Source organism: Littorina saxatilis, linkage group LG2, assembly GCF_037325665.1.
Source record: "Littorina saxatilis isolate snail1 linkage group LG2, US_GU_Lsax_2.0, whole genome shotgun sequence".
In the NCBI taxonomy this organism is placed as follows: domain Eukaryota; kingdom Metazoa; phylum Mollusca; class Gastropoda; order Littorinimorpha; family Littorinidae; genus Littorina; species Littorina saxatilis.
In genome coordinates, this window is record NC_090246.1 from 34,526,168 (window position 1) to 34,536,209 (window position 10,042).

The 10,042-nt window shown below is 40.6% G+C and overlaps 5 non-coding genes across 5 annotated transcripts; all 5 read left to right on the forward strand.

Moving 5' to 3' along the window:
* Positions 1–335: 335 nt before the first annotated feature.
* On the forward strand, positions 336–407 carry Trnad-guc (transfer RNA aspartic acid (anticodon GUC)). The gene has a single exon. It is a non-coding gene; the product is annotated as a tRNA-Asp (tRNA).
* A 1,485-nt stretch (positions 408–1,892) lies between these two features.
* On the forward strand, positions 1,893–1,964 carry Trnad-guc (transfer RNA aspartic acid (anticodon GUC)). The gene has a single exon. It is a non-coding gene; the product is annotated as a tRNA-Asp (tRNA).
* Positions 1,965–5,700: 3,736 nt separating this feature from the next.
* Trnad-guc (transfer RNA aspartic acid (anticodon GUC)) lies at positions 5,701–5,772 on the forward strand. Its single transcript has one exon. It is a non-coding gene; the product is annotated as a tRNA-Asp (tRNA).
* Positions 5,773–6,577: 805 nt separating this feature from the next.
* On the forward strand, positions 6,578–6,649 carry Trnad-guc (transfer RNA aspartic acid (anticodon GUC)). Its single transcript has one exon. It is a non-coding gene; the product is annotated as a tRNA-Asp (tRNA).
* Positions 6,650–7,077: 428 nt separating this feature from the next.
* Positions 7,078–7,149, forward strand: Trnad-guc (transfer RNA aspartic acid (anticodon GUC)). The gene has a single exon. It is a non-coding gene; the product is annotated as a tRNA-Asp (tRNA).
* Positions 7,150–10,042: the final 2,893 nt, after the last annotated feature.

A 10,042-nucleotide genomic window follows, 5' to 3' on the forward strand; every position in this document is an offset into this window, starting at 1 on the left:
CCAACGTCGTCACAAGAAAATAGTTCTCATCACTAGGTCGTTAAAATAACCGTTGTAACTACATGTACTAACAAACAGTTATGCATGCAGATACTGAGAAGATAGAAGTATAGGTGAATCCTCCACCGCCCCCTCCCCCCTCTCTCTCTCTCCAATCCAATCTCTCTCTCTCTCTCTCTCTCTCTCTCTCTCTCTCTCTCTCTCTCTCTCTCTCTCTCTCTCTCTCTCTCTCTCTCTCTCTCTAACACTTCAACAAAAAAATGCAACGCCAAAAATGCAACGCAAGGCACAATACAATGATAATCTAGTCCTAGCTCGCAATAAGCTTCAACAGGTCCTCGGTAGTATAGTGGTCAGTATCCCCGCCTGTCACGCGGGAGACCGGGGTTCAATTCCCCGCCGGGGAGGCATATTTTTTTTATCCAATTCTCTAACACTTTTGCTTTAGATATCAGCCAGAAATGAAGCTGGGGGAAGACATTGTTGATGCATAAAATAAAACTTCTGATCGACATATGTTCAAGCCAATCAGTGGATCATTTCGTCATTTTAAGGTATTACTTGTTCATTTATGCAGACGGACAGGCATACAATCTTTCTTTAAATATGTGTCATTTTGTCAGTCAGTCAGTCAGTCAGTCAGTAAGGCAGCGAGTCAGGCAAGTAGGCAGGAAGGTACAAGATATGTGAGCCGGTGAGTAACTGCGTGACGTATTTTAGTTTATAGATCTAGATATCCCCAGCAATAAAACGAGAAAAGAGTAGTAAAATGCTCCTTTTTCTTTTTTCTTTTTTTTTCTTTTTTTTTCTTTTTTTTCCTCAAACAATTTTATTCAAATAATTACAAATAACAATGTCGCACACAATGAATAAAATACAACTTATAGAGTACAACAAGCTTAGCTTATAAACGGGTTTTTTGTTTGTTCCTCGAACACTCACACAAAAATGCTTCTAATCTGTAACTGCCTAATAAAAATACTTTCCAACGGTAAAAACGAATTTGATTTGTTATATATACTAACACACATCTTTCCAATCAAGATAATGTGGTTCAATTTATACATAGTGGTCTTTTTCACCATTAAAAAATTCATACCAAATGCTCCTTGTGATACTATCTTGTATAGTCTCCATTGGCATTGCTTGTACAGCTCCTCGGTAGTATAGTGGTCAGTCTGTCACGCGGGAGGGCTTTTTTTTTCTTACGTACTTTCAACATTTTACAAAAGTTAAATAATAAAGTGTATGATAAAGGCTCTAACATATCTAATCAAGACATTTGAAGCAAAGGCTTTTTCAATTGAAATTAGAATAAAATGCTCATTTTGCTTGTGTCTTATTATGTGTATAGCCAGATTCTTATCGTAGCTCCTCAGTAGTATATATAATTATAGTGGTCAGTATTATATTCTCGTCCCTTCCACGGGAGACCGGGGTTCAACTCCCCGCCTAAGGAGGATACCTGCTCGATCCAGATTCAAATGTCATTTAACAGGTTTCACATGAAGATTGACCGTTTTAGTGTACAAACTCCCGTTTTAGTTTATGTCTCTTGCGCGACACACAGCTTACACCTGTATGTAACACATTTCTTTCCATTCACTGAATCAGTCGATCGTGCATGTAGACAAGTAAGCAGGCAGCTATTGAACAGTCAGCAAAGATAATATTCTACCGGTAAGCTACAATTTCTTTGCATTCAGTCATGCAGTCAAGCCGACCCGGTCAGTAAGAGTGAGTTGGTAGGTGAGTAAGGTACCTTGTTAATGATCTTTATCAATCTGTTCCAAAGAAATGCTAAATACAATACAATAGACAGGAAAATACTTTTTCGTAAAATGCTCCTTGTAATCATTATTTGGTTGTAAAATCTGCTTAACTTTCACAGCTCCTCGGTAGTATAGTGGTCAGTATCCCCGCCTGTCACGCGGGAGACCGGGGTTCAATTCCCCGCCGGGGAGGCATTTTTTTTCCCCCCGTAAAAAGTCTTTTTTCTTTTTTTAAAGTATTCACTTTCCATATTCAAAAACAGACCGTTCTCTAAACTCACGATACGATTGTTATACCTTTTGTTTATTCTTTTTTTTTAATTTGAGTGTGTGTGTTTATTTTGTTTTTGGGGGTTTCTTTGTTTGCACAACATTCACATGTTGACGTTGAGATACTTTTCCTATCTATATCTATATACGGCTTGTGTGTGTCTGTCTGTATGTCTGTCTGTCTGTCTGTGTGTGTTCGCTATGCACGGCCAAAGTTCTCGATGGATCTGCTTCAAATTTGGTGGCCATATTCAGGTAGACCCCTGACACAATCTGGTCGATGAAAATTTTCAACACGTGCTCTAAGCGCGCAGCGCTGAACCTATTTTGATTTTTATGGTTTTTCTGTACATCCATTCTCAGTAACTCTTCCTTATCTTCTCCAGTGTTTTCCGCGTTTATCTCCCTTCCTTCGTGTGGCGTCAATCGCGTACGGTGCGCCACTCACCCGGTACCCGGCTTTAGCCGCGTACGGTGCGCCACTCACCCGGCGAAGCCGGGTATTCGCCTCTACTTCTTCCGGTACCCGGCGAAACGGGTAATCATCTATTTCAATATATATCAGTTAGTCAGAACGCAGGCTTGTCAGTACATTTGTGTCAGTCGGTCAGTCAGTCAGTCATGCAGTCAGCCAGTCAGTCAGTCAGTCAGTCAGTCGGTCAGTCAGTCAGGCAGTGAATCAGACAAACAGGCAGGCAGGTACATAATGAGTGAGCAAGTGCGTGATGTATTTATTTTATTTTATCATTATATCCCTTGTAAAATGCTAAACTTGTGATTAATACCTTTTAGAATCTTCCTATCATCACAGCTCCTCGGTAGTATAGTGGTCAGTATCCCCGCTTGTCACCTTGGTTCAATTCCCCGCCGGGGAGGGCAATTATTTTAATTTTTAATTCAATATTTTTTTCTCTATACTTTTTACATTTAGTCAAGTAAAAAGTAAATTTTAAGGAGCTTATTGTCCGTCAGGTCTTAATTGCCTATATTGGACATGAATTGGTTTATACGATTCGAGTTCTACGCCCTCACGGCTTTTTGATGTATGCGTGTTTAGGTGGTATCAGCCATCTGCACTTATGGTAGAATGACCAAGATCTTTAACGTGCCATTGTGGTGACACGGGGGTGGGAGATGGATACCGTCTCTGGGTCTGCACATAAAGTTGACCCGTGTCCGTCCCGGCCCGGATTCGAACCAGCGACCTCTCGATCACAAGTCCAGTGCTCTACCACCTGAGCTACCCGGGCCCCAAAGTTTTGACTAAATCTTTTAACATAGAGGGGGAATCGAGACGAGGGTCGTGGTGTCTGTGTGTCTGTGTGTCAGTGTGTCTGTGTGTCTGTGTGTGTCTGTGCGTGTGTGTGTCAGTTTTGACAATTTTAACACAGATGCATATATTTTCGACAAAAATACACAGTACACAGTACACTTTTTTTGGCAGTGCGCATCTATCCAATTATAATCAAATTCCAATCTGTAACACACCCCCCCCCCCCCGCCCGGGCCTCTCTCTGGCTGCTGTTTCTAAAATCCCCTTCTTTTATTTTTTTAACCATTTTGGGGGGCGGGGGAGAATTGTGTGCTTTACAGGCAGTGCTTATTGATATCTTTAGCTCTACTTAACAGATTGCTATTTAACCTGTGTTAGACCAATTAGTATAATAATTGACCTTGCTAAAATGTGCAACTAAGATACTTTATCGAAGTTTTTAATACAAAATTGTGATGCAGTCATGGTAACGCGTATGCTTCAAAATGTCGTCTGCAAAACCCCCAAATACATAGCACAAACGCTCTGCTTTGCAGACTTCTCCAAGAGTTTTTACTGAGACTCGGTTCCGAAATTCTGAATCATTAACAGTGGCCACCAGAGATAAACAACAGTACTGCAACTCTGCCGCAGGCTAGCGACGAAAGACAAACCGTTTAGCGGTTGACGAGCAGGCGCTTGTTTTGTCAGTACGCGGTAAACAAAACAAGGCAGCTCTTATACTGAATTCGCCTCCACTCTTTTGATACGTGTAGAGCGATTCAGAGTAAACTACTTGACCGATCTTTATGAAATTTTACATGAGAGTTCCTGGGTGTGATATCCCCAGATTTTGTTTTTCATTTTTTGGATAAATATCTTTGATGACGTCATATCCGGTTTTTTGTAAAAGTTGAGGCGGCACTGTCACACCCTCATTTTTCAATCAAATTGATTGAAAATTTGGCCAAGCAATCTTCGACAAAGGCCGGACTTCGGTATTGCATTTCAGCTTGGAGGCTTAAATATTGATTAATGACTTTGGTCATTAAAAATCTGAAAATTATAATTAAAATTATTTTTTTATTTTAAATGATCCAAAATTACGTTCATCTTATTCTTCATCATTTTCTGATTCCAAAAACATATAAATATGTTATACAGTCAAACACGCTTAAGCCGAACTCGCCCGGGGAATGAAAAATCGTTTCGCTTATCCGAGTTTGTGCATATCCGAGTTCGGATAAGCCAAACCTTTCCCGAGAAATTACCCTGCGAGTTTTTTTTCAGGATATGTTGTAAAATCCCTTGGAATATTTCTCTCTCTCTCTCTCTCTCTCTCTCTCTCTCTCTCTCTCTCTCTCTCTCTCTCTCTCTTTCTTTCTCTCTCTCTCTCTCTCTCTTTCTCTATCTCTCTCTCTCTGCGTGATGTGTGTGTGTGTGTGTGTGTGTGTGTGTGTGTGTGTGTGTGTGTGTGTGTGTGTGTTTAAATGAATAAGATCAAAACAGTGACAAGTTACAAGTGCACTTTCTTCAGTGGGGCTTTATTAATACCTCAAAGCCAACTGTAAAAATAAATGGTGAAAACCGAGTGACACATCTCAGAAACAAAACCAAAGATTCCACAAGCAACTACGCTTTGTTAAAAGGATTCTAAGTAAATCATAATAAATGTAATGTTTAATAAAAAAAAAATCTCTCCATTAAAGAAAGAAAGGAAACAAAATTAGACCATTTTTCTCTGTGGTCATAAATCAAGATCAAATCTCCGTAAACATGAGTTGTAGGCAAATGTTTTGTTTCGCTGCATGTTTATTGTGGTTTGATCTTCACTACTCGCTCAAAATGAGCACATTGAGGAAGGGCTCCTAATATGGACCGGCTCCTAATATGGACCACCTCCTGTTCTGATAAACTAACGGCGCTAGAGCGCTCAAAACAATTCCATTGGCTGTATTCACCCTCTCTGGATAACTTGCACATGTCAAAACAGTTGCAGAAACACAAACCTCAAAACCGTTAGGCTTTTTCACTTTTTTTCACTCAGTCAGTCCGTCAGTCATGCAGTCAATCAGTCAGTCAGTCAGTCAGTCAGGCAGTCATGCAGTTAGTCAGACAATCAGTCAATCAATCAGTCAGTCAGTCAGTCATGCAGTCAGTCAGTCAGTGATGCAGTCAATCAGTCAGTCAGTATGTCAGTCAGGCAGTCATGCAGTGTCAGTCAGTCATGCAGTTAGTCAGGCAGACAGTACATAATTAGTGAGCCGGTGAGTAAGTGCGTCACGTATTAATTTTGATTGTTTCAAGATATCGCCAGCAAAAGCGCGATGTTCTTTCAACAAAAAAGGAGTAAAATACTCCCTGTGACATGATAATAGCTTCTGTAATCTGCTGAAGTTTCACAGCTCCTCGGTAGTATAGTGGTCAGTATCCCCGCCTGTCACGCGGGAGACCGGGGTTCAATTCCCCGCCGGGGAGGACACTTTCTTTCTCCGTTTACATACAAATCATGTATTTTCTACATTTTACAAACTTTTACTGGCGTTCCAAAAAGTAAAGAGGAAAAGATTTCTTTTGACCGAGTGAGTTAGTCAGTATAAGTTGAATTAGTGAATGAGTTGTTATTGTGAGAACGAGTCAGTAGGTTGTCTGGTTCAAAGTGATTTAGACCCTTCATCGATTAGGTCTTACACTGTGACACACAAACTGATGCTTTATCTAAGACGATTTGTTTTATTCATGGTGATTGTGTGTACTACTGTTTTAGTGCTGCACTAGCACATGCGGTTATTATAGTTGGCATGTTTGAGACCAGGGATGGACAATTCATTTCTCCTGTTCATACGTCATTATTTTTTAAATTTTACAAACGGTAATTGGTGTTGGAAAAAAAACAAAAAACACGAACACATCTTTTTTTTAGAGAGTGATTTAATCGGTTTGTTGAACTAGTTACTGAGATGTTAGTGAGTGAACGAGTCCTGTAGTTGGCTGGTTCAAAATAACTTAGGCCTTACATCGATTAGGTCTTACTGGGAAACGGGATACATGTAAGAGTAAGAAGACGCCTTGCGCTATTCAGTCGATTATGTGTCATCATATATATATATTGAGTTGCTGTAATGTCATGTTGCTTCCATATTACATACACACGCCTACCACTGTTCGTCTATTCATCTCAATCGGTTATATGGTCGTTGCTGGTGACCCACTTTTATTACAAAGACGTCGCAAGCAACAACATTTCGGATCACTAAAATACAATGCACCCAGCATTCGTAGCTCCTCGGTAGTATAGTGGTCAGTATCCCCGCCTGTCACGCGGGAGACCGGGGTTCAATTCCCCGCCGGGGAGGCAAACTTTTTTCCCCTATATTCCTACCTCTTTTTTTTACGAGCTTTCACGCGTCCTCTTTAGAGACAAGAAGGTTCCAAGTTTTGTTTGCCACTGAAAGCTTCTTTGCGACTTTACATGATTTGTTGAATGAGTGAGTGGTTGAGTAATTGATAGGCAAGTGAGTGAATAAGTAACGAAGTGAATGATTTCTGACTTTAATTGATTTCCAACGTGTCTATTACAGAAGCTCAGCTATGTATAGTCAGGCATTTGTGCTTCCTTGCATTGGTTGGCGAATGCGTGTTACATGCACGCGAGCCGATTCTGGTTCATTTCTAAAAAATAAATGGTCTAACAAGATTAATCCAGATATCCCAATCGACAATCGATATCCCAAGCAACAACACCACACAAATCTAAAGCAAAATACCCAGAATTCTCACAGCTCCTCGGTAGTATAGTGGTCAGTATCCCCGCCTGTCACGCGGGAGACCGGGGTTCAATTCCCCGCCGGGGAGGAATATTTTTGTGCTATTTTTTCCTACATTTTTTTTCTCTCCATATTTTCAAAGGAAAACTGAGTTTCGTTCGAGGTGGAAATGAAATGAGAATAATTCTTCTTCAAAAACAATTTCATCTTATTCCTTGTCGGTTCCTGATTCCAAAAACATATAGTTATGATATGTTTGGATTAAAAACACGCTCAGAAAGTTAAAACGAAGAGAGGTACAGTGAAGCGTTCTATGAAGCACAGCGCAACCGCTACCGCGCTAAACAGGCTCGTCACTTTCACTGCCTTTTGCACTACCGGTGGACTACGGTCAATGTGAAAAAAATGTAGTGCGTTCAATTTAATTCTGTGAGTTCCACAGCTTGACTAAATGTAGTAATTTCGCCTTACGCGACTTGTTTTGTTTTTGTTTACGACCTTTCACTTGTCGTCGTTTTCAATATAGAGAAAAAATGGTTCCGAGTACTGATTTGTACAAACAGTGTTGTTATTGTTTGGCGTGACTATTGTATTGTATTGTATCGTGTTGTGTTGTGTCACGGTGTTGTGTTGTGCTGTGTCACGTTCTTGTGTTGTGTTGTGTTGTGTTGTGGTGTGTTGTGGTGTGGTGTGGTGTGGTGTGGTGTGTTGGTGTGGTGTGGTGGTGTCTTGGTGTGGTGTGGTGTAGTGCGGTGTGGTATTGTATTGTATTTGGATAGATTGGATTGCGTGTTGGTGTGTCTCACTTCCTAACTATTTCACGTCACTCTCTCTCTCCAATCCTCGCGTTCTTTCTGTTCTCTCTCTCTCTCTTCATTCAAAAAAACCCTTTCTGTTCTCCTCTTCTTCTCCATACAAATCCACAATGACATGAAGCAGTGTGGCAAAATCTGCATCCCAGCTGAGCACATTCATTCTTGCAACGAGTACCATCCCCTCCCTCCCTTCTCCGCCCCCCCCCCCCCCCCCCCCCCCGTTCCACTTCCAGGGAGGGAACATGGGAGGAATAGAAGGGGAGCGTCAACAATGCCTGAGAACCCAACGCGCTGCAAAAACACTCCCCATCGATTCGCGCGCCTGCTCCGCACGTGCGCGCACGCACGCATCTGGTGCGCGCTGCTGTTCCCACATACAGTCACCTATACTTGATGCGCTATCGGGACGGCTGTTTGAACAGGTCGAGGAGCGATGAAATTGTTGGGATCTAGTGTGTTGGGGTTTTTAGTTTTTTTGTGTGTGGGGTCTTTTATTCCTGCTCGGGTGTTTTTTTCCTGTTTGATTTTTGGGTAGGCTTTGGAATCGATTAACCAATCAATCACAGGGACAGTAAGACACTAAGCCTAGCGCAACCCCCCCTCACTCCACACACACACACACACACACACACACACACACACACATTTTCTCTCTCTCTCTTTCTCTCTATCAAACAATATGAAGTTAAAATTACAGTCTGAAAAGATTACCCAAACGGCGCGTTTAAAATTTGAATCACTGGACCTTTAATGACTCAAGTATTCCTGGTGCCGATGTGGTGACATGATTACACACCCCAAACCAAACCGAGTAGCTTACTCGAAATTACACGATTTAATACCGGGTGTGTGTGTGTGTTTTGTGGGTTGTTTTGCCACGAATATTCCTTAAGGCTGGCGTCTACCCCTGAGAGAATGAAATAGAATTTAACTAGATCACTCACAGATTTGACGTGTCTCAAAGAAGAAATACAGAATTAATAAAGAAATGACTGAAATCATGTATTTATGCTCGAACATCGTTTATTTTATTTCCTTTTCAATGTTATTAAATTATTCAGTGCAAAAGTATCATACCCCATATTCAAGTGTCATACAGCATCTTCTCCCATAAGCACAATTTTTCAACTATTGATCTCCTTAGCAATTATTAAACTTCCATAAAAATGATCATTTGAAAATTGCATGTCAGTTTTATTTACCTTTTCTCAGGGGAAGTCTAAAAGCTTTCTATCCTGTCAAAATTGGTGGGGGTAGGGCAGTAGAAGCATTGCATTTCAAAATATAGTGCGTTAAGTGGTACTATACATTTTTCTTTATTTTTCATGGTCTAAATGTAGATATGGGTACAAAGTCATTGCTGGTGCTGTTGTTCTTTATATTTTACCAGTAAAGAAATGGTGTTTTGTGTTATAGTTTGTTCCTCTATTACTCTTCTTGAGATGTGATCATTTTATTGTTGATTCGTTTACATGATATCCTCAGGGAATAACTTCTTCAGTAGTGGTTTTTTTTTTAATCTGATACCCCATAAAAAAAATCCAAAAACAAAGAGACTGCCAACGTTCCAAAATTCAGAATAAAAAAAACAAGAAAGAACAAAGAACCTACCTTTCTTGGTGTTTTTTTATTCTGACACCCGATATTCAAGATGTATTCTTTATCTTAGAAAGTAGCGCGTTAAGTCATATTTTGTAACTATTTCTATAAAACAAATAACATATGTCTGGCCATAGCATTCCTTGAAATTGTAAAAAAAAAAAACCTCACTTTTAAAAAATGTGTAACCCCTTTTATTATACGTTCCCAGTCTTTAAACTTTTTTGGTACATATAAAAAAAAGAAGAAGAAGAAGAAGAAGAAGAAGAAGAAGAAGAAGAAGAAGAAGAAGAAGAAGAAGAAGAAGAAGAAGAAGAAGAAGAAGAAGAAGAAGAAGAAGAAGAAGAAGAAGAAGAAAAATCTCCCACACAGTATATCCAGAGACGAGTTGCCCAGAGCGGTTCGCCACGGGTCGCTCGCAGTGCGAATGACAAAAAGCCGTTTCTTAGGGCAGTGCAGGAAAGCGCTCGCGAAGCACTCGGCGAGCGGCTTTGGTATAATTATATGCTCGCCCACCGCCCGCCGCGTTATCCAAGATGGCGGCGGTGTTTACACTGCGATGCCGTG